Raw genomic sequence first — 21,672 nt, forward strand, 5'->3', positions numbered from 1 at the left:
CAGTGGTGCCGAATGCAAGCTCACAGCTGCGCGCCCCTAACCACATGGCCAGCTCTCTTGGTAAGTAACATATCGTGCCTGCGTAAGCCATACTCGTATTCTCTCGTAGTCCACGGACTGTTCGAGCACACCTCTAGCGGGAGCATCCTGAACCGGAGTTTACTAGCGGTAGAGTGGCCATCTTCTTGCCACTCCTCGTTTCGCCAACCAGCACGTAGGCTACCAATCCAAGTGGTGATCACGTCCAACTTAACGTCCAAGTTCTTACGGGATCCGGTGTTTTAACATGGTTACGCCTTTTGGGCTCTTAACACTAATCAGGGGAAAAGGAAGAGGTTACATTCTTCTAAGGTTGAAGATATCGACAATAGAAAAGGAAGGGTCACGACGAGCATAAAAATCGGAGAATTCGTAGTCCTCACAAAACTAACACCCTCTAGATCGGAAGGAAAAAAATTGACTAACGAGAAGGGGAAGCGGGTCGGATAGGAGAGATTGACGTGTACAGACTAGCACAAGTAAGTGGAAGCAATTCCAGACTCAGCTAGGGGTTCATTGGTCATCAACCCACGCTCCCAAATTGAGAGCACATGGTATCCACTTTTAGTCTATTTATACGACAGGCAGGGGATACCTTGGGTGTATTCCACCACCCCCGCACCCACAGGGGGTACTCAATGATTGACTGACTGATCGAGCGCGTGAGTACTGCCGTGAACTGGGTTACCCTTCCTAATACTTCTTTATTGTAATCGCCTTTCAATATTTTCAATTTATGATTATTAGATGGGGGGCCGTAAAGGATACTCGATTCACCGGGATGGACGTCGACTCGATTGCTGGTCAGGAAGACGAAACATTTAGAAGAAAGATGCCCACTTCTGGAAAGGCACATAGTCCTGATGTTCACTCAGTGCACAGCAAAAAATGAGTGCCAAGTTAATGTAGAGGTGACAACTCTATCTCATTTACTGCCGAGGTTAAGAATAGTGGACCGGGCGAGTTGGCCGTGCGCGTAGAGGCGCGCGGCTGTGAGCTTGCATCCGGGAGATAGTAGGTTCGAATCCCACTATCGGCAGCCCTGAAGATGGTTTTCCGTGGTTTCCCATTTTCACACCAGGCAAATGCTGGGGCTGTACCTTAATTAAGGCCACGGCCGCTTCCTTCCAACTCCTAGGCCTTTCCTATCCCATCGTCGCCATAAGACCCATCTGTGTCGGTGCGACGTAAAGCCCCTAGCAAAAAAAAAAAAAAAGAATAGTGGAAACTTCCACCTTCCACTCCTCCAAGGGCCTTCATAGTCTGCACGGAGATTGTTTGGCTTTGATGACGGGATGATATTTGCTGTTTTAAGGGGTCAATCATTTGAGATCGTCAGCCCTAATTAATAGTGACCTCCAGATGTTGGAGTGTCACATTGTCAGGGAAACGACTTACTCGGCCACAAGGTTTGGGTCACGTAACTGTCAGCTTGCATTCGGGCGTTAGTGAGCTCGAACACCACTGCCGGCAGCCCTGAAGAGGGTTTTCTGTGCATTTCCCATTTTTACACCAGACAAATGCTGGGACTGTACCTTAATTAAAGCCATGGCCGCTACCTCCCAATTCTAACCCTTTCCCATCATCCGCCGTCGAAAACCTTCGACGTTTTAGTGCGACGTTGAACCACTAGCAAAATAATCACATCGATTCAGACATGTCTTTTGGTGACGATGGGATAGGAAAGGGCTAGGAATAGGAAGGAAGCGATCGCGGCATTCCAGCATTTGCCAGGTGTGGAAATAAGGAAATCACGGACAATCTTTTTGAGAGCTGCCGACAGTGGGGTTCGAATTCACCATCTCCCGAATGCAAGCTCACAGCTTTGTGACCGAACCGCACAGTCAACTCTCGTTCGTAGTAATTGTTGATTAGGTCGTAAATACACATTATTTTTGTAACAACTTATTCAGTTTTCAATATTCATAAACAATTTTATTTACAATCAAAAAAAGTTAACACCAGTCCACAAAATTGGCAACCCAATGAGTAAAGGAGTAAACATTGCCAACCTTAACATCTACAAATATCTTGACATACTCCCACCTAATTTACAATTTTCTCAAAATTTGAAATTATCAAGATATTGAGAGTAACTGAACAATGTATGCCAATTGGATTCTTTCTTCTTTGCATCATGAAATCAAATATTTAGTCTTTTAGGAGGAACCACATTTCTTCCTGCTCTTGTTCTTCAGGGGATTTAGACACATCCTCATCCTTGAGCTGGGATTTTGTTTGGAAACTCTCGGCGTTGGACTGTACCTCCAAGGGGTACACTCTCTGTAAAGGACGCACAACAGTACCACTGCTAGTCTTTAGTTGAACCATCCGGACTCTTCCATCTCGCCCTGGAATGAGATGCTCAATTCTTGCCAAAGGCCAATTCATCCTCTTTCGATTGTCCGATCCTATTATTACCACCTCACCAACTATAGGCTTTCTAGTTTCACGCCGTTTTGTCCAAGTTAACTGTCCCAGATACTCTGAACGGAAACGTCTTCTTCGCTCTTCTCTCAGTCTTTGCAGGTGCCGAATTTTCCGAGTGATGGTTGCAGACTCAATGAAGTCCAAGTCAGACACTCTCGTACTTTTTGTAGTAGCATGGATGGAGCGAGTGGAATAGGAACTTTATTATCTTCCGCCGTATAAATCAACGGTCTTGCATTGATCACTGCTTCACAGTCAATAAGTAGTCTGAGTTTCATCCCAAGAAAATGCAGTCTTCCCCAGCGTCTTCCATAAAATTTGCTTCACCAGGCTAACTAATCGTTCCCAGAAGCCTCCCCACCATGCAGCCGTAGGCGGATTGAACCTCCAAATTATGCGTTCCCCGGTGCTGTATGTAACAATTTGATCCCAGTCTAACTTTTCCAGAGCATTACATGTTCCTCGAAAATTTGTGCTAGAGGATCACTTTAGGTCGACCACGCCGTGCTATAGAACGCCTCAGTGCTCTTATAAATGCTTCGTTGACAGAGACGGAACTAGTTCCAGATGGACAGCACGGTAGCAAGCACACGTGAATAAAGCAATCCATGTCTTTGACGAATCACGAAGATACAAAAGTCCTGCAAAATCTAATCCGATGACTTCGGATACGGCTGCATCCTTAACTCGAAGATCAGGCAAGGAGGGGACTGAGTGTCAAATTTTTTGCTTGAAAACGCCGGCAAATAACAAATTTCTTGACGATTCCTCTCGTAAACTGGCAACCTTTAAGGATCCAGAATCTCTCGCGTAACAAACCTAGGAGAGTTGCTGGACCGGGATGATTATTTTTACGATGCACTTCTTCCGCAAACCTTTTGTCCACCGTATGTTCGGGAGGCAGCAAGGCTGGTAGTCTGAAGGTAGTCCACACGTTCGACTATCCGTGTCTGGAGTCTAATTGTGCACTTTTGATCCTGGAATACTTGAAAGTTCTTAAGTCTCGGATCCTCTGGGAATTCGAAGGACTCTGCCTGAATGAGCAGAACAATTATATTTTCAGCTGCAGCTACCTCACTTGTCGATAACGGACCTCTTCTTTTAATTTCATTACGTCTACAGTTGTTGAGAAATCTGAAGATCCATCCCACCATCCGCACAATTCGTTCATCTTTGCTGAACCGGTGATACAGCCATGTCGTATTGTAAGTGACTGCAGTAAGATTATATTCTTCTGCCACTGCATAGCTTATGTGAGATTCAGGCCAATTTTCTTCTCCTTCTGCAAGTCACTTAGGCACTTTTCACCGTTCGGATTCGAGAAGTTGTGCGACGGTACATCCTCTTGAGGGTAGGTCTGCGGGGTTCAAATCGCCTGGTATGTGTTTCCAGCTTCGTGCAGTGAGTTCCCGTAAATCCTTCACTCAATTCCTAACACAGTGTTGTTTTCATTGTCAAGAATCCAGGCTAGCACCGTGCTTGAGTCGGTCCAACAATGAGCAGGGACTTCTTTCCAACCTAGGCTTCCTTGAACTGACTTCAGCAGACCAGCTGTAATGAGAGTTCCTAATAATTCCACTTGAGGAATGGTCACGCGCTTAAGCGGTATTACTCTAGCTTTAGATACCGCTAACCGAATGTGTACCTCGCCCTGGTAAGCGCTCCTGATAAAGACAACAGCTGCATATGCATTCTGACTTCCATCACAGAACACATGCCGTGAGATATCCTCCTCGCTCCCGAGATGGTGCATCATCCCGATTTCTCTCAAGTGAGGCAAGTCCTTAAACCACCTCTCAAAATGTCGTCGAGTATCTTTGTCAATAGGGTCGTCCCATCCTAACTTTCTGATCCATAAATCTTGAATTAACAATTTCAACCTAATCGTTACTGGAACGCTTAGTCCAGTTGGATCAAAAATGCGATGAACTATTGAAAGAGCCATGATGAGTGGCTCAGACGATTGAGGCGCTGGCCTTCTGACCCCAACTTGGCAGGTTCGATCCTGGCTCAGTTCGGTGGTATTTGAAGGTGCTCAATTACGTCAGCCTCGTGTCGGTAGATTTACTGGCACGTAAAAGAACTCCTGCGGGACAAAATTCCGGCACCTCGGCGTCTCCGGAAACCGTAAAAGTAGTTAGTGGGACGTAAAGCAAATAACAAAAAAAACTATTGAAAGAACAGAACTTTTCGTCAGATTTTCCATTTCCCACGATTTCTCCCACCAATCCATACTGATCTTCAAAATGTCATCTCGATGATTCCACTTAATGCCAAGCAGTGTAGACTCCTGGGGAGAGTTGTCTCCGGTCCACTCCCACCCCCGCAGGTCGAACCCGGCTCTCGCGATGATGGTCTTCAAAAGATAAAAGAATTCCTCTACTTCTTCTGCTCGGTCGAGGCTTGTCATTAGATTGTCAACATAAAAATTATTCTTCAATGATGCCGCGATATTAGTCTCCTTTGGATCAGTTGATTCCATACATTTTCTAGGTGGTACCCAATAACTGCTCCAAGAAGAAACGGACTACTGGTAACACCGAATACCACTCTGGCATGACGAAGGACCCGTAGGCCTTCCTCATTATTTTCATACCATGAGAACTTCAAGGAGTCTCTCTCCTCTGAGTGTATTCTCATCTGCAAAAATGCCTTTTATATATCAGCTGTGATACATATCCTCCGTTTTCGAAACCTCAAGAGCAATTCTGGTGTGATTTCAACAAGGTTCTGTCCATCTTCACGGCAGTCGTTCAGTGATGGGAAACTTCTCTCTTTCACCGATGCGTCGAACACGGGAACCACTTTCGTAGTTACACTAATTTCCTTCAGTACCGGACGGTGTGGAAGGTATTGTCCTGTAGATAGATCTATTGCACCTTCGACAATGCCTTCTTTCACCCAGTCTCGTAAAATGATATCATATTATTCGCAGAGTCCATGCTTTGCCTTTAATTTTCGGATCATTCGAATTAATCTATTTTCTGCCTTCTGCAATCTCTCTATTGGTTGGAAGGTCTGGAGCGTCTCTACTCCATGGAAGACGTACCTCATACGTGCCATTTACAAAATTAACCGCATTTTTGAAATATCTCAGTGCTGACACCCTCTCCTCCTTTGTTGCATTCTCTACTGGATCGGTTATCCCAGTGGTCTCCATTTTCCACAGATCAGATACAGGTAGCTGAATAATACTGAGTGCAGTGACTGTATTCGGAATACTTGAATGCTTGACTAGATCGGTTTTTTTCCTATAGTGCACACTTCCTTCTTCTTCCCCGTTACCGTCCATCCTAAACAGGATTCCATGGCTACCAGTCCAGAAGGTAGAGTCTTTATTTTACCCGTCCACAACTTTCCCGCGGTGTCAGAACCTATCAAGATGTCACTTGGAGCCCTAGAATCTCTGCACATCGGAATGTGTTCTCTCAGTAATTCTTCCCTCACTTCCTCCCTGACTTCTACTAATGGAATCGCAGCTGTACTTGTTATCTGGTCTAGCGCTAAGAAGTTGCATGCAAAGTCATTACATAAGCTGAGAAAGTGCACTTTATAGCATCTGTGCTTAACTACCCCTATTGGCTTACCACCAAAAAGAGAGTGGATATTGTTTTCTTCCCCAATCGGAAAGTAGTTCTTTTCTTCGGCCAAACTACTAGAAACATACGAATGTTGGGATCCAATGTCTATCAGTAAGCTGGCCTTCCTGATTTTGTCACCATTCTCTACATAAACTAGCAGAATCTGTAGATAGACCTCCGTTTGGGAGCTAATTGACAAATTGTTATCAACAGATGAAGTATTGAACAAAGAAACTTCTTCTCGTTTGCTCTCAGGATGCCTCCCCTCAACTCATTATTTCTCTTCCCCTTGGTACTTCTCAACAGATGGACATAATAATGGCACATGCCGTCCAAGACAAGCCAAGCAATACATCGTGCTCCACATTGCTGCGCAGAATGGTCTGCTTTGGTACAAGAAAAACAGCGCTTAACTTTAAACAGACCACTTTTCTGTCTTCAAGTGACATTTTTTGTACATGGAGGCATTCTGTTGAATAATGATTCACCCCTCTACAAAATACACACTTCTGAGAGTCAGTTCCAATTCCGAGAGCAGCAAGATCGATCGCAGAGGCCAAATGAACTTTGTCCGTATCATGTGATTTCCCCGGATTCTTAGCCTGGCTATAGGAAAGGGACTGATTATTTGCCATTGCGACTCTCTCCTCCCCTTCTACTTCTCTTTTCAAAAACAAACATTAAGTTATCCATTTGCTCCTGCAGTGTCCTATTGGGTTCGTTGGAGCGTTGCCACACCTTCAATATCTCTGTGGGCAGACACGATTCTATTAGCGGGAACAATAATGGGGCATAATTATCCGAGAAGACATTTAATGCCTCTAGTGCCCGCAACTGAGTTCCTAGTTTGTCATACAAAATGCTGATCTTTACTGTCTTCTTTTCCAAAACTAAACTCACTAGCTCCCGAACATAATACTCAATAAGGAGGTCATTACGCCCAAATCTATCCTTAAGTGCTTGAATGGTCTTTCCTTAATTTTCACCTGAGGGAGGAAAACTCACAAAAACCTCGCGTGCTCATGAATTATCTTTCGTGGCTTGATTCAAATACTGAAACTTTTCCTCCCTACTTAACGACAGACTCTCGTCAATGTGACCAAAATGATATCCAACCGGCTATTTCCCCGTCATAATTTAATTACAATTTCAGCAGAGGAAGAGATATTTCGTTTCCCGAACGATCACCAACACAACTAAATGAAGTATGAGCAGCGCTATTCATTGTGATGAAATCGGAGGCCTTACCTTTAATGCTGTGGTAACGTAAGGTATACTCCTCTGCTTTCTCCATTTCTGCCATCAGTACTTCTTCAGTCTCCTCTTCTTTGTTTCAGCACTAATGTTTTCACAAATCTGACTGTCCAGTTCCGATAACTCTTTTCTTCTCTCTTTGAGCACTAGTAAACGCACACTTATTAATTGCAAATCTGCATCCCTCTGCGTCACTAGTTCGTCTATAGCACTGCAAGCTTCCGTGAACAATGTGCGGATATCCGCTCTTTTCTTAGTTATTTGTGTAGATGCCATAATTACGATGTACGAATGTAAAGAACAGGACATGGTATACTGGATATACAGACACAGTTATACTCGCTATCATCAAATTATAATTCAACAAAGTCTACGTTAAATCCTGTCAACGGTCGCAATATGTTGATTAGGTCGTAAATACACATTATATTTGTAACAACTTATTCAGTTTTCAATATTCATAAAAAGAAATTATTCACGTTGCCATTGATCCTTTCACGGCCCGTACTTATAGACATGATACTGTATAGGCTTTTGGGCTTATGCCATGTGTCAAACAAATATTTTATTAAATACCACACTACGTGGCTACACCTTATCTATGCCAATGTTTCCCTGAGGGTGTTTTACCCTTTCTGACTTGAAATTTTTTCCAGAACTACTACTACTACTACTATAGAGATATTTGTAGGTGTTAAGGTATTCACAATAAAAAATGTTAACACAAGTCCAGAGAATTGTCAACCCAATGAGTAAAGGAGTAAACATTGCCAACCTTAACATCTACAAATATCTCGATAGTAGTAGTAGTTCTGGAAAAAAATCAAGTCAGAAAGGGTAAAACACCCTCAGGGAAAGATTGGCGAAGATAAGGTGTAGTCACGCAGTGTGGTCTTTAATAAAATATTTTTTGAGACAATATTGTTGGTACGTCTGAGGCTATGTCCTCGTTATGCATAAAATAGACGTCTTCAACTTAGATTTACGTTTGTAACAGAGCTAATAATCAAGTGAGCGGGGTGCTACTTTGCTAATGTTTCAGGACTCACAACGACCTACTTCTCGACCCAGGACTCAGGAGGTAGACCGCCAATCGTCCAGTCTCGGACATTGGAAGAGGAGACGGGCGCGGATGGTCGAGGTATCAGTAGACAGACGATACACAGTAACCTGCCGCTGACAGAAGAGGAGCAACAGCATGGATACCTGCCTTTCTATCATTACAGTCGTGTTATGCCAGTTGAGTTTCCTACACCATTCTTGGGTTATCATCCAGGATACTACTTCCTGTTCGGCTAACACAAAAGATATACAACAAATAAGGAATTTTCCCATGTTCTGATTATTTTAGTGTCCATATATTTCTACATATTGTTCAACTGAAACATAGACAGAGCTGGCGACACTGCAAACAACAGACGAAACAGCCAAGAGGTGGCACATCGCCCCAGCGAGAGATGTGATAGTGTGGGGATGCATTTTCTGCGATTCCCAGTTCCCACTGGTGATGATTGAAGGAGTCCTGCTGGTGCGGCGATACATCCAGGACATTCTGCGACCGCGTGTGTTTCTCTTCCTGGTTCAGCTCGATAACCCTATTCTCCAGCAGGATAATGCCCAACCTCACACGGACGGATATATCTGGCCTGTCTTCGTGATGTCAAAATGCTTCCTTGGTCAACAAGGTCTCCAGATTCCTCGGCCAACGAGAATGTTTGGGACCAGACTGGACGGTAACTTCAGCCAGAACCGAGCTCGATAGCTGCAGTCACTTAAATACGGCCAGTATTCAGTATTCGGGAGATAGTTGGTTCGAACCAGCCTGAATTTTCCGTGGTTCCCCATTTTCACGCCAGGCAAATGCTGGGGCTGTACCTTAATTAACGCCACGGCTACTTCCTTCCCATTCCTAGCCCGTCGATGCGACGTAAAGCAACTTGTAAAAAAAAAATCTTCAGCCAGCGGCAATTACGGCAGATTTGGAGGGTCAGTTGCATCAGCTGTGGCAAGATCCTTGTCATGAGAACATCCGACATCTGTATGCCTCCGTGCCCGACCGTATCGCCGCCTCTCGCCGAGCTACGGACGTTCCTAGCGCTTTTCCATCCTTGCGTTGCCGAAAATCTTCCATGTGTTAGTGCGACTATGGACAATAATAATAATAATAATAATAATAATAATAATAATAATAATAATAATAATAATAATAATAATAATAATAATAACATAAGGTACTCAACAATCGACACTGTTGCGAGTCAAATCCTACCGTACCACTGGATGTTTTAATTTTGTTGTTCCATGCTACTCTTAAATATTTTTAAGCCGGGCTGAGTGGCTCAGACGGTTAAGGCGCTGGCCTTCTGACCCCAACGTGGCAGGTTCGATCCTGGCTCAGTCCGGTGGTATTTGAAGGTGCTCAAATACGTCAGCCCCGTGTCGGTAGATTTACTGGCACGTAAAAGAACTCCCGCGGGACTAAATTCCGGCACCTCGGCGTCTCCGAAGACCAAAAAGTAGTTAGTGGGACGTAAAAATAAGTAACATTATTATTTAAATATTTTCAGCCCGTCGTGGTCAGCCGACACTGAACCAGCGAACACGTAAGATCAACAGAAAGGACACATCCACCTAACAAGCATTATGAGAGGTGAAGTCATCGTCGCCATATTACGGTAGGATAGAAACGGCAAGCCGTGCTTGGAAGAGTATAAATTTTTAATGCGCGCTTATCAAATATTCTGTAATTTAACATACAGAGTGACCCAAAAGTCCGTTAACATTTGACGAGGCAATAGTTCACGGAATAATGGAGATAGGGAAGTAATGATTGACACACATGATTGGCATGACACAGGGTTTTATTTACGCAAAAATTAAGTAAGTAAAGCTTCACTAACAGTGACTTTTCTGGTAACGTCAACATGCCGCGATTGCAGGCGCATCTGACACCCTCTCTCACGACAGCTCGTTTTATAGCGTACAAGGATCTCATGCGGCATCACTAACGTGTTGCTGTCCAGCACCATCTGTTGACCTGTTTGTGCACTCGTTGTTAGTGTCAGTAAAACCTCATGCCATGTTAAGCATGTGTGGCTATTTGTACCTGACGTATTGGTGTCCAACGTCATCTGTTGGTCATTGCGTGTACTTTATTTTTGTGTCGATAAAACTCCATGCCATGCCAATCAGGTGTGTCAATATTGTTACCTCTCAACCTCCAATATTCCTTGAAGTATTGACTCATCAAATGTTAAGGGACTTGTGAGTCACTCTGTACTTACGATTAAGATAAAATGTTCAAACTTGGAATGAGTATAAAACATTAGCTTTAAACATTAACAGTATATTTAAAAAGTATGAATAACGGCTTCCTTATATTTTAAACAATTAATTAATATGGACTTTGTTACATGAGTTTTAAATGGTGACATGAAAAAGACGGCTGCCAACATTTTAGTGGGATTTTTTTCGCCAAAGAAGTGATGTAAGTGGGACATTTTTAAATAAAGAGCTAAATGAATCTATAACGTGCTCTCTTTTATTTTTTTTCACCAAAGTAGGCAGAAGAAGCGAAGTATTGCACGACCACTTGCCGGCTGTTGCGCTGATTAGTCCGCCACTCACAGCCAGCTTGTTTCGCGCTGTTAATCACCATACTGCATGTTACAATTTTCACAGAATTTTAGAATACAACATTTCTAAACAATATTATAAGGAATATGTAATATCCTTTATTGCATGTAAAATATTTACACTGTATAACATACAACAGTTCAACAATTCTTGCTCTTTCAACAAAATACTCCTGTCAGGATACAAACAGATAAAACTCTTTGCTACAGAATACAGTGTAAGATAAAATAAAAATATCCAGATCATCAGAAAACATGAAAATACATGCATAAATGATAATATGTGGCTGACATCTTATTAACTTACTGGCCCATAATAGTTATCGTTAGGTGACTTTTGACTGGTTTTGTGGAGAGTCACTGAGTGTTTTTGAGTCATGATTTCAAGTGTAACTTAACTGTGAAATATTTCTTACACAAGGCTTTTATGAGCGAGATTAAATTATTTTCTTCTGGCTCTTGTTCCAAATAGCGGTCTCCTGGAAACAGGTCAATTCCAATACACTTTTTTCATTACAACAACAGTCATTACATCAATGAGGTTCTTTAATAAAATATTTCACCACTGATTCACATACCGAACAGAATTTCACAGCACCTTCACAGGGTTGAATCCACCTCTGTTTTTTGCAACGAATAAAACAATTAACCTGTGTAACATAGCTAACTATGAGCTGTGAACACACACATTGTTATTTATTTTAAAGACATGACTGAATACCCTGATGCACTCTAACTGATGACAGGGTTTATCGTCGGCTTGATTTCCATCACCCGTTGGAAGCCAGTAGGATGACTCATCACCGCCTGCCGCCATCTTGGCAGTCGCTCACTGGCTGGCTTCAGCTCACACTCCATGCCCTTTCTATTGGTCTTACGTGTTCGCTGCAGTGAACTGTATGTCTGCGACTTATCCCTCTGAACATCATCTCAGACATGAGCTACTGCACGGGTATTTCCATCAAACTCAACGTTAAAAATCGGCATTACATATTAATCTGAGAAGATATTTTCACTTTTGGAATGTACATCAGCTCAACTATCATGCACAATTGGAAGGAAATTGTCTTGTAACATCTCGAAGACTTCCCTTGTAAGTACATCCTGCAAGTGTTAAGTAGTACCTACTAATTTTGGTCAATATCTGACCATCGTGAGCTACACATAAAGAAAGTTAAGAACTAAAAAACACATTACATATAAACAATGATGTGATAAACAATATCAAGATTACACAGTCTTCTGTATATAAGTAGTACTAGTTTTAGTCAATATCTGACCATCCTCAGGTACATATAAAGCAACTGATGATGATGATGATGATGATGATGATGATGATGATGCTTGTTGTTTAAAGGGGCCTAACATCCAAGGTCATCGGTCCTATAAAGAAACTTAAGAACTAAAAGAACACATTACATATAAACAATGATGTAACAAACAATATCAAGATTACATAGTCTTCTATATACTGTATTAGTAGTAGTTTTGGTCAATACCTGACCATCTTCAGCTACATATAAAGAAACTTAAGAACTAACAAACACATTACATATAAACAATGATGTGTGTGTTTGAGTCATCAGTCCATAGACTGGTTTGATGCAGCTCTCCATGCCACCCTATCCTGTGCTAACCTTTTCATTTCTACGTAACTATTGCATCCTACATCTGCTCTAATCTGTTTGTCATATTCATACCTTGGTCTACCCCTACCGTTCTTACCACCTACACTTCCTTCAAAAACCAACTGAACAAGTCCTGGGTGTCTTAAGATGTGTCCTATCATTCTATCTCTTCTTCTCGTCAAATTTAGCCAAATCGATCTCCTCTCACCAATTCGATTCAGTATCTCTTCATTCGTGATTCGATCTATCCATCTCACCTTCAGCATTCTTCTGTAACACCACATTTCAAAAGCTTCTATTCTCTTTCTTTCTGAGCTAGTTATCGTCCATGTTTCACTTCCATACAATGCCACGCTCCACACGAAGGTCTTCAAAAACATCTTTCTAATTCCGATATCAATGTTTGAAGTGAGCAAATTTCTTTTCTTAAGAAAGCTCTTCCTTGCTTGTGCTAGTCTGCATTTTATGTCCTCCTTACTTCTGCCATCGTTAGTTAGATATAACAAACAATATCAAGCTTACATAGCCTTCTAAGGTGAGTCGTCCTAAAATATTGGTTCAATAAAAAACTAGTTGAAGAAAGTTCTGCACATTTATGTCTTGACGTAAAAACAAACACCTTATTTACAAAATTTCGCTGTTGACAGGTAACAGGCAAAAGTAATGCAATACAATCTCTCGTAATTTTGTGTTATAGAACTACCGCTGACAGTGGTAATATTTTGTTGTTACAAAAGGAAAAAGCCAGTTGGGCCTTATGAAATCGGAATATCCTTGAAAACTTACTATGCGTTGTTTAAAGGTCAAATGGGCCGACATGAAATTGGGAAATCAAACTGTATTTCAATCCATTAAGTTCCAGAATGTACTGGTTTGAAGAAAGTACGGAACTCCCTCTCGCCTGTGACGACCTTCTCACCGCTGCGTTGTGTGCAGACTTTATTAAAAAACCCACTTAATCAGCACTATGAGTAGGACATAAATTCTTAATCTACATCATTAGAAGTAGTACTAGTTTCGGTCAATATCTGATCATCTTCAGCTACATACACTGATAAAAAAAGTTAAGCACCCACAAGGAGTGGTTAAAAGTGAATGAAACTACATACGCTGAAAGACCATCTGCCTTTATTGAACTGATTATAAAATGGGATGAAAGAAACAAGGCCTTTGGCAGTTACAGGTGGAAAGTTGGTGCCAAGTCAGTAGGATGTCGCAATCCCCCACCCGGCCGCAATGCATGCTCTGATGAGGTTCGGAATGGGTTCAAACAGCCTTTAGATCCTCTCCTGAGCCAAGTTGTTGCAGCTGTCCCTCCAGATTTCGCAGGTTGGTACTGGGACGGAGTCCCCTTCCAATGTCATCCCACGCGTGTTCAGTGATGGAGAGGTCCGGGGATCTTGCTAGCCTCGGAACGATCTCAACGTGCTCTAGGCAGTCCATAGACACACGTACTGTGTGTGGACGTGCATTATCTTGTTAGAACACTGTCCCAGGGTGCTGTGGCATAAGAGGTAGGACGTGCAGAAGTTATGGAAAAGCGGGACTCGTCATTGAACATGATGTGACGCCAGTCGCCCTCTGTCCATGCCTCCCGGGCAAGGCACCACTCCAAACGCAGGCGTTGGTGTTCTGGTGTCAATGGCAACCGACGCATGGAGCGGTAGGACCCCCCCCCCCTCCCTATCTGGTGGATGCCAGTCGTCGAGACACTGTGCGGGAACTCACAGGATGTTGTAGAGTCTTCAATACATGTTTGCGGATGATGGGTGCCGAAGTTGTGGCATCCCGCAATACTTGGCGCACCATACGATGGTGCTCCCTGGGGGTGGTGTTTCTTGGTTGACCCGAACCTGCACGACGTGATAGCATGTCCTCATGTACTCATTGAGTCGAACATCGGGCCACTGTGACATCTGAGTGGCCGACATGCCTGGCAATTGCACGATACGACCAAGCAGCCTCATGCAGTCCCACAATGCGGCCTCTGTCAAACGCTGTCAGTTGGTGGATAGTCTGTCTAACGTGTCTGCGAGGTATCGCGGGTGCGTCGTACTGTACGTAGTCTTCTCTGCACTGTCTGACTCAACAGCAGTTGACTGGTAACAACTTATCAACAACAGGAAGTTGCCATCACGAACGCACTCTGGTCGGCGATCTACGCATTACAGATCCTTGTAAATCTAATAATTTACTCACACATCAATGGTATGCATGCACTGATCTCTATACCTGGATGGCTGGTAGCTTGGGTAGCAGTAAGCCGAATAGAAGATGACTGGCGTCGTAAGATGGCAGCGAGCGCATGGTGCAATAGACCACGAGGAGCGCGCTTGCTTTGTTTATGCTTAGTTCAGTGACGCCAGGCCTCTTGATTGTAGTTTCACGAGTGTTCTGTGCTGTGTTATTGCAAAGTAAATAGTAGTGTATTTTACGAATTTAGGTTCATTGCCTTGTAGTATGCTTGTGAATTACAAGATTAAATGTAAATATGTATGTGTTTATCTGAAATATGAATGAAGAAACATTCTACGGGGTATTAACGTACCGCAGTATTCAGCTTATGGACGTACAAACAGAACCGATCAGCAGAAGGAGAAATCATTTCATCGGGGAGTTTTAATAATAATGTTATTTGCTTTACGTCCCACTAACTACTTTTTTAAGGTCTTCGGAGACGCCGAGGTGCCGGAATTTAGTCCCGCAGGAGATCTTTTACGTGCCAGTAAATCTACCGACACGGGGCTGTCGTATTTGAGCACCTTCAAATACCACCGGACTGAGCCAGGATCGAACCTGCCAAGTTGGGGTTAGAAGGCCAGCGCCTTAACCGTCTGAGCCACTCAGCCCGGCTCGGGGAGTTTTATACTGTACATAAGAATCTTCCTAGGGTAGTGTTTTGAGTTTTAGGTTTATTGTATCTTATTTCGCATATTCCGGGAGCAAAATGGCAATTAATTTTTGTAGGTTTCCTTTCTCGAGACCCGAACATCTAAGATCATCGTTTAGGAATATCAGGCGGGAGAATTGGGAGCCTTCTAAAACAGCTGTTCTCTGCTCGGATCACTTAGAGGAAGACTGTTTTGATAGAAATGGACAAACTGTACACCTTAGAAGTGATGTACAGCCAACTGTTTTCAATTTTGCTGAACATTAACTGCAAGTAAAGATTTACTTATATATTTTTTTTTATTTCTCATAATTAAACTGACGGTTTCGATGAAATAATTGACGTGACCTTATAACAATCTTAGAAAATGAAGTCTGGAGGAATTCTAGACCTTATTTACATCAGTAATAATTATGGGTTTCAGACACTGGAGTGGTGGGAGAAGGAAAAGTGTGGTGGGTGTTTGGGGCTATTCCATTATACTATTCGTGGTATTTGGGACTCTTTTAACTGGTGTTACATATTTCTGATGATGACTTTTGCTAGCTGAATTTAATTAAAGAGGTCTGTAATAGTACATTAAGCTGCAGGTAATGTGGTATATTGACTAGTTTTGAATATTTGCTGATTTTATAAATGTGTACATTTGCTTCAATGATATTTTAATTTGATAATATGCGCGTTATTTCTTGGAAACAGGAAACAGAAATTCATTATCAAGCACCGATTATGATATGTCGAATCTAGGCCTGTATATTGAGCTACGTTTATAGGTACATCATTTTAAGAATGCATAATTTCGTGGCATACATGTATACAATTTACAGCAATGTTTCCAGAAACTGGTTTTCACTCGTATTGTGTTACCGATCGCTAATTGCATGTATTCAGCATCTAAGTTAATATTTGTCGGCCGTTATTATACACTCATGTTTATTGCTATCCCGGAGATTTACTGACCTCGGAATGACATGTCAGTGATCCCAATGTCCTTATGCTTTGAGTGAACATGTCTCTATATTTTTAATTATTCCAATGCGCCATTAATTGCGACTTAAAATTGACTATATTACCATTGCTTCCCCATAAGGAGAGCTCGAGGTTGGGTACGCCAACATGGCGAACCGCGCGTTCAACTTAGCGTACTTTCTCCTGCAGCGGAGACCTGCCATCAGCGATCCATGTATAGAGATCAGTGTATGCATGTTTACCGAAATGGGATAACACTGGACATCTCCTTCTGAGTGCTTAACATTTTTTGTCAGGCAGTGTATAAAGAAACTTAAGAATTTAAAACATATTACGTTCATGAACAGACGAGATTTTCTTCTGAAGAAGCGGAGCAAAGTTCTCTGCGAAACATAAAGAATTTCACCTTGTTTTCTGAGGCGGCGAAAGCCCAGAAGCTTATTATCATCAATTACGGGCTGTGAAAGCACCCGTCTAAGTACTAAATGACTATTGTTCATTCTTTCACGGTATTCTTCATTATGGAATTCTACCTGGGGAAACTTCACACGGATTTCTGAAGTTTTACTTTTCCACAAAAAGGCATTACATACGTATAGTAGCAAAAATCCCTATGATTGCCCGCTAGAGGCATCTTTCGCTTAAGCTCTCTGCTATGACTGTTGTGAAATCAGAAGTAATGTTCACAAACTAATGCCAGGTCAGTTAACTAAATCGATTTACCTCGTTATAAGCTACAAAAGACAAGGTCAGGCCATTTTTTGTTAAATTAAAGTGCTTAATTATTGGAGGATTTAAAAGAACCACAGTTAAATATATTCAGAAGTAAGCTTAGAAATTGTTAATCATGTATCCTTGTTTATTTAGTGCAGGAATACTTTGTAACTAATGAGTTTGTTACGTATTGAAATTAGACGACACATTGTTTTTAATATGTATATTTATGGTTTTATTTCCTTTGACAACGTATATTAAGTAACATAATGACAGAACATATTCTATTCTACTCTATTCTATAAATGCGTATTTCATGTTAATGTATTTCGTGTTTCAGAATTATTTTCAAGGTGCGAGTGAGAATATTAGCATCTGTGAAACATATCTAATACAATAGCATATAATTTTATCCTAGTGACTTGTCCAATATCGCCTGTGCTTGTACATCTATGTTATTTCCTTGAATAAATAAATAAATAAATAAATAAATAAATAAATAAATAAATAAATAAATAAATAAATAAATAAATAAATAAATAAATAAATAAATAAATAAATAAATAAATAAATAAGTAAATAAATAAATTGGTAAGTAAGTAAGTAAGTAAGGTTTGCGGTGGATAACCAGAATTGTGCAGCGAATCGGTAATCGAACTAAGGATCTCTTTCTTCCCTAGGAATTGTTGTGAAAATGAACAGCTATTTCTAAAACAAACATTAAGAATGCTCCAGCTAGACTCAGTGCCAGGAAAATCAAAGCAGCCCGTAAATCTCGAACAGAGAACACGGTTATCTCATTCTCAGTTGAAAAGTTATTGTCTAGATTCCCTTTTAAATCACGCCGTCCCTCAAAATAAGATATTTTGTTCCATATGTCCATGACACCCGATTCCACAGTGCTACCAATTATTCTGTTGACTTTCCTATAATACGGTGACCCTTTGCTGACAATGTATGTTTCAAGGATACTTTTAGGACTCTCTTTCATCACATGAACTATTTTCATCTTATCTGGGATGGTATTTTCTCCTACCAAAAGTCTTCTGGATGACAGAAGTATTGCATATTTTTTACCACGATCTACATCATCGAGATACTGAAGCAGAGGCGTGTCTCTCGGCACCACTTTGCTGTTCAGTCGCTTTGCTACAGGGTCGGTTGTGTTGAAAATATTTTGAAAATATGGATTACCAATGTAAACAAGAAACCCACTCTTATCCAACTGTTGTAGGGTGTTTATGTCTGGATTCCGAGGATGGTCCGTGAAAATGTTAAGTAGAAAACTCTGCAATGACGTAGAAAGATACAAACTTAAAAGAAGAATTGACGCTATGACTACGCGTTCTGTATTCAAAGTAATGGAATGTATTCGTGCCCATGGCACCGTAAATATTAAGAGCATTATGGTTGTGAAAGAAGAGCCGTAAGAGTGAAAATCGCGCCGTCGAAATACGAAGTGCCACGTACCAGCAATGACAATGATCGGTGCAACAAAAACCAGACAGAGTGGCCATTTGAACTCGTTCATTAACAGCAGAGAGAAAGGCATTTCATCAGCTTTGGGAACTAGTATCAACATTTTGATTTCTTTAACCATATAAATGATCCATCTTACCATATCTGTGTCATAATGTATTATTTCACGTGAGTTTAAAGCGAGGTCACTACGCCTGTAAACAATATCTCCCAGGGCGTAGGTGAAAGTGCCGTTGTTCAAAGGTTGGCCATGAGAAATTCCGTCAATCAAAATAGGGGAGAAGTTCATGCCCCGAACTAGAAAACGCAACATTCTCATTTCACGTCCATGTAATTCAGTATCGTAAGGAGAATAAAATGCCGTCATGCCGTAAGGAAAGATGGAAATATTAATAGGATATCTATGTAAATTGTTGAATCTCAGAGAAAATCTTTGGGACAGATTTTCTAAGTCATTGACACTGATGTTTTCCAGTTCTCCCCTCTTGGTGCCTGATAATGAAAATGGGTTGTAAGAAAACATCTTTTCAGATTGCGTACAATTATTATTACCTAAATGGGGATGTATTGACAAAATGCTGAGTGTTGAGAACTCTCCCCAAACTGCCTGGAAGAATTTTCTGACTAGGGTCTCGTCAACTTCACACGTTTCATTAGCAAAAACAACAGCGTACTCCGTAGATGGCTCAAAAATATTTTTAAACTCATGAAACTCTTGCCCGAGCTGTATGATTACTAAGAAACGTCTACTTATAACATGCACTGGTAATGATTCTGAAGTATATACAAGTAATGGAATATCATCATTCAAGTGAACATTTTGTAAGATCAAATTCAAGGTATCTTTCAGTAAATAAGTCTTGTTTCCAGTCACTGTAACCACAGCAATCGTGTGTGAGTTGTGTTTCAACCAGCGGCATGCATGCCACAGAATGGAGTGTTTGTCCAGGGAGAGAGTTGTCTGAACGTCTGAAAAATCATTAGGGAAAGCTGACGTAAGCATAATATTCAGCAGAAGTATACAGCGGAGTGGTAACATGGTTTCCCCGATAGAAGTGTAGTGTTGGTAGAAAAAATGCTGCCACACAGGAAATCGTACCGGTAGTCTATGTAGAGGTATGGAGTCCACAATGTCTTATGACCTTTCAAGTCAGGTTTTCGTTTCTTCTTCAGTAAAACATGTGCATTCAAGTTGCTCCTGAAATAAAAAAAATATTCATTAAACTTTGCATAGCTTTTCGTTCTTTAGTAGACGTATAAACTTTTTTTTTTTTTTTTGCTAGGGGCTTTACGTCGCACCGACACAGATAGGTCTTATGGCGACGATGGGATAGGAAAGGCCTAGGAGTTGGATGGAAGCGTCCGTGGCCTTAATTAAGGTACAGCCCCAGCATTTGTCTGGTGTGAAAATGGGAAACCACGGAAAACCATTTTCAGGGCTGCCGATAGTGGGATTCGAACCTACTATCTCCCGGATGCAAGCTCACAGCCGCGCGCCTCTACGCGCACGGCCAACTCGCCCGGTGACGTATAAACTAGGATACCTTAAGCAAAGTAAGAAAGTTAAACAATTAAATACGCCGGTAAAACTTCGCAATTTTTATTTCAATTTATTACCTAACATTGAAGTAACGCCCTTCTTTAGGATGTTCTCAGTATTTGATTCTTTGATTATTTTGTCGAATATAACATTAATTTCAATTCAAGTAATTTAACCAACTGTCATTATTTATTTATTTATTTATTTATTTATTTATTTATTTATTTATTTATTTATTTATTTATTTATTTATTTATTTATTTATTTATTTTTCTTTCAAGTGGCGAAATTAGGGAGCAGGTCCTCTCTTGCACTCTAAAAAACTTAGAATTGTTAAAATGCCACAGACAAAAAGAGACAATAAAACATACATAGCCGACTGCAATGAAAACTAGGTTAGAGAAGGACTGACTAGCATCCTTGATGTTTCTTCATTATGCTAAACCAAAAACGGTATTTATTCTTCATTTTAAGCGATCTCGCTTTACGTGTTGTACCGCGATTTTAAGTTTCCTTTTAAGAAATCGCAATGAGCAGCAATTTCACTGTCACTCTGTGCATACACGAACGAAATGGTTGATCAGTTTGGGTCAGATAGCCGTGAGCTTGCATTCGGGAAATAGTAGATTCGGGCCCTACTTTCGGCAGCCCGAACATTGTTTTCCAAGATTTCCCATTTCCACACCAGACAAATGCTGGGGATGTATTTTTCTTTAAGGCCACGGTCGCTTCCTTCCCACTCCTAGTCCTGCCCTAACCCATCGTCACCATACAGTATAGCACATGGCAGGTTTGTTTCATGGTTAATCTTATTCACGTGTATATCATTTACTTCTTTCTCTTATGTATGAGCCCCTGCGTCCCCTCTGCATAATTTAAGTGAATATAGTACGCTCTACTGCAGGGATGGCAAACGTTTTCCGACTAGAGTGTCAATTAATAATAATAATAATAATAATAATAATAATAATAATAATAGCTTTACGTCCCATTAACTACTCATTTACGGTTTTCGGAGACGCCGGGGTGCCGGAATTTGGTCCCACGTGAGTTCTTTACGTACCAGTAAATCTACCGTCACGAGGCTGACATATTAGAGTAGCTTCAAATACCACCGAACAAGCCTGGATCGAACCTGTCAAGATGGGGTTAGAAGGCCAGCGCTTCAACCGTCTGAGCCACTCAGCCCGGCGGAGTGTGTCAATTAAGGTCGTGTCTATTATTTTTTACTCTCTAGTGTGCCATCGCTTATTTTCCTTTAAAAATCATCAGGAAACACATCCCTTTGACTTTTTTAGGTGTTTTTAAAAATGCTATTTGTTCGGGGCGTCGACGTATAGAGATTTTTTGCCACTACTGGCACCACGTGATATGAAGCTGCGTGTAGTTGGAATGAAGGAAGTGTAGAGTGTTGAATGTGAGGAAAGGAACGTTAAGGACGACACAAACACACAGTCCCCAGGCCTAGGATATTAATCATTTACAATTAAAACCCTCTGACCCAGCCGGGAAT

The sequence above is a fragment of the Anabrus simplex genome, chromosome 1, assembly GCF_040414725.1.
Source record: "Anabrus simplex isolate iqAnaSimp1 chromosome 1, ASM4041472v1, whole genome shotgun sequence".
Taxonomy (NCBI): domain Eukaryota; kingdom Metazoa; phylum Arthropoda; class Insecta; order Orthoptera; family Tettigoniidae; genus Anabrus; species Anabrus simplex.